This window comes from Pleurodeles waltl, chromosome 12 (genome assembly GCF_031143425.1).
Source record: "Pleurodeles waltl isolate 20211129_DDA chromosome 12, aPleWal1.hap1.20221129, whole genome shotgun sequence".
NCBI lineage: Eukaryota > Metazoa > Chordata > Amphibia > Caudata > Salamandridae > Pleurodeles > Pleurodeles waltl.
Window position 1 is genome coordinate 5,549,869 of NC_090451.1, and position 4,044 is coordinate 5,553,912.

Here is a 4,044-nt window from a genome sequence, read left to right on the forward strand (position 1 = left end):
GAGTCGAAAGGATGTTCTTTTATTTGGAATAAATCTCTAAACAGTGTGCGACGACACTGACAGCAAAGTATGCTGTTTTGAGGAGGTTGCTGTGTGTATATTTGTGAGATGGGTTCCAGTGGGAGCCAAAACAACCAGGTGTATAAACACAACAGAAACAAGGCCACGTAAATAGGCCTCGCCACTGCCGCCCACCTGCCTGGTTTGTGGTGGGCTCTAAGTCTGTGGCTTCCACCTGTTAAAGCAATGGGCCACTGAATGACACGTTACTGTAGATATCCTTTTTATTTCCATAATTAGACGTAATTCACAATTAGAAATCAATAATTTTTAAATAAGAAAGTAGGCTACCTTATAGTTAAGTGTTTAGAATTGTAATGCAGTTGAGGAAAGAGCTTTCACGAACGCCGTGAAGCTTTAAGAAATAAACTAAAATTTTGACAAATGAAGAATTTGTAATTTGAACTTCACCTTCAGGGTCACGGAACGGCATGTAAATCTTCAGTGCTGCCTGTGCCTGCACAGACATTATTTGCACTTATATTTTGGGTGACATTGGGCTTTATCCTAAGAAAATTGATATATCTTTCTTGGTTTTGGCGTTATTTTATGGATTTTATGGAGTCATCTAGCTTCGGCATGAGCAGACTGATGAAGTGTGGAATGTAACACCAAATGATAAGCGCTTGAACTTCATCCAGCAAAAACATGTGTGAATCAACATGCACCAGGACTGAGCCTGATCCCTTTCTTAGAGGTTCACTTTGTAGTCACCCATTTGTTTCCTGTCCTCTTTCTACTCGAGTGATTTAGTAAAAGGCTCGCGCTTCTCCCCGTGACTGTCGGTCTGTCCCGTCCATGAAATGCTTGATGAGGAGTAGGCAGGAGGGTTGGGTGGATGGGAAGGAATGGGATGGTTTCCTGGTTCTGTGTATAATACCCCTGGATGCATGAATGAGTAATGCATGCCAGGGGCGGGCATGGGAAGCTCCAGCCTATGATAGATACAAACAGTGAGAACATCAGTAGGACTTGTCACAGGTTATCAGAGCTACGAGCGAGCAGATGCTCCAGAGCCCAAGTAGCTCGCCGTGATCGTATAGTGGTTAGTACTCTGCGTTGTGGCCGCAGCAACCTCGGTTCGAATCCGAGTCACGGCATTGCGGGTGGCAATGTCACGGCAGTTGGGTGAGGTTTTTAAAACACACCTTAAAAGTATCGAGGGTAAGGGTTGATAGAGTGTGTTTTGAAAGGTGCTTGTGAATTAGGGAATACATATTTCGATATTATTTGAAAAGTCATGCCAGTTGTTTAGATCCTTGTTTTACTAGCTTGGGGAGAGAATCTGTTATGTAAACAATTTGTGTGGATAGCAGTGGTAGACATTATTCACGAAAAGGAAGGAATTGCCTCTTCCGCTCAGTTTGAAATACGCCGACCAGTTAACTTGCAAAGCAGAAGTGCAGGGGCAGCAGTTAAAATACTATTGATCCGTTTGGGGCTGAAGATTTTTAGCTTTATTGAGTTGATGGTGGATGATGTGGAAATTATGTATTCATGCAGATAAACTGTCTCCGCCGATCTCTGTTTATCCAGTGGTTAGGTATAGTGTTTTCAATTTCTGTCACCACGTTGGTTGTCTCGAAATGAAACCCACTGCAAGTTTTAATCATTTTCTCTTCTCCCCAGTTGATTACTTGCATTGGATGCATTTGTTTTTTTTTATGCAGTTTAATCGAGAGAACCTTAGCTGGTGAATCTCAGCTCTGCTAAAAGAAGCCTTACTACGCAGGGGGTGTATTGGAACCTTAGTAGAAGCGGGGTCTTCCAGCGATCACTTTAAAGCTACTTGTGTTTGAGGTTTATGTCACAGCTGAGATTTGGAATTGTCAGTGTAAGAAGACCTCCTTCTTTCTGCCGAAAACAGTCTTTGTTTCTGCCATAATCGTTCAGTTCATCGCTGTCTGTTGTAGGTGATGTTTGTGATTGTTCTCAACATGTTTACCTGTTTAAACTGCTTCTGTATGGCGGTTCTATTCTTGTCAACCTCAGATATACTCTGATGACAAACACACCTCGTGGTTCACTTTTAAAGGATGTTCAGGCAGAAATGAAGCATGCGAAGCATTGGTGGTTCAGTGGTAGAATTCTCGTCTGCCACGCGGGAGGCCCGGGTTCGATTCCCGGCCAATGCAGCAACTGTTATTTTTTCAATTTTATTTCGCATTTTTGAAGTATTAGAAACTGGAGCTGAATACAGCCTTGAGCTAAATAATTTCGACACAGGCAATAAATATATTCATTTTATATTGATTTTAAAAGGGAGCAGTCCAACAAATCAATTGTTGACAGCAAATGTAGGAGCACCTTCCACGCCAATATAGACAAGCATTGGCAATGCCAATCGGTCTCGGCAATGCAAGAGCTATTGGATTTGTCAATGGCAATGTCTTTTAGCCATGATATGTAGAAACCTGGGATATAAAGTGACATTTATAGTTTTCACCTAATATATATTGTGTACATTTCTGTGAAATGTTCGCTGTAGCAATTATTACATAAATGAAATTATAATATAATACAACAAGAAATACCCTGGCCCTCACCGGACATAAAGCTATTCAATACCAAATTTATGTTTTCATACATTAGTCTCCAATTGAAGTCATGAAATGAAAATAAATAGGTTTTATAGGTGCAGGATCTGAAGTCATGGAGTACAAATTGCATTCAAATAGATACCTTAATGTTCTGAGCTTGACAAGCTTTGAAGAAATTTCTCACTTACAATGCCAGACATGAGAGCGAGGGTTTATGTGTCAGAGCTGGAGGTGTGGATGGCACTGAGCAGAGAAATGGCTGAGCAGATACAATTATACAAAGGCAATGTTTTAATTTCCAAAATCTGATATCAGCTACAGAGCAAGATCTGGTTAACAGGATGGGAAAAACAAATCTACATTTAGGAAAAAATCCAAAATAAGAGTCCCAGGGCATATAATGTTGTAGATTAAAACCTGCCCCTAATAATATTGTCACACATAACATTAGGTCCACTCGGTGATTTCTCTTCCCAATGATTCTGTGAAAACTACTGATCATCACTGAAGAGCTTCAAAAGAAAAGAGACCTGACATGTTCTCTTTTCAAGATAATTTGTAATTAGAAAGACCACACTCTTGATTTTTGGAAGTTTTTCAGTGGAGAGAGATGTACTTTTTTCCAACTGTTACCATAAATCAGTTTTGAAAATAAGCAGTCCAGTAACTTAAGAAATGGCTCTGATAAGTAACCGAGTATTGGACAGATAGTGCAACAATCTGAGGGTGTCACATTTTTCTACCACTCGAAGATAGTGGCAGTCTATCCCAGAAATCCCTACACAGTGTGCATCATCTGTCTGACTGCGAATGTCCACTCATGGACCAGTTAAGGGAACACAACTGGCTCCCAGTGTAGAATAAGCTTCACCAGGATACTGCAGCCAGAACAGTTACAGACAATGAGCACACTTTGTTGTAATTAGTCGCTCTGTTTAAGGCAAACTGTCTTGTAAATTAGGGAAAAAAAGGATAGCCTCTCGTTATGCTCGCAATAGAGCAGGATTCGTGTTTGGCTTCACCAGTTCTCCCACCAGGCACCATTTAGGGCCAACAGAAATGAATGTCAGCCCAAACAAATAACAAGCTGGGATGTGATGATAGGACCACACGAAGACATGCAACCAGTTCTTCAATGCAGTAATAGTGCAAAAATGAGAACAGGTTTGCACAGAGACGCTGCACAAGATTGTTCTTCCAGACAGACTGCACTACAACGATAGGTGTGAGACTGCAAAAATCCTTAAAAACAAAGGCCAGAAGAACACGGTACGCCTGCCATAGCGCCAACAAACTGCATAGCACACAGCAGCCGCAAAGCCCACCTTAATTTATCGGTTTACTAAATGCGCAGCTCACAATACGTAGGGTTCAGATTTTACCCTCATGCCACACAAAACTATCATGGGTCGTTCACAGTTGTGAACATGCAAACAGACTGCAT

General features: G+C 41.2%; 1 non-coding gene across 1 annotated transcript; it reads left to right on the forward strand.

Annotated features, from left to right (window-relative positions):
- The first annotated feature begins 1,088 nt into the window (after positions 1-1,088).
- TRNAH-GUG (transfer RNA histidin (anticodon GUG)) lies at positions 1,089-1,160 on the forward strand. Its single transcript has one exon. It is a non-coding gene; the product is annotated as a tRNA-His (tRNA).
- The last annotated feature ends 2,884 nt before the right edge of the window (positions 1,161-4,044 follow it).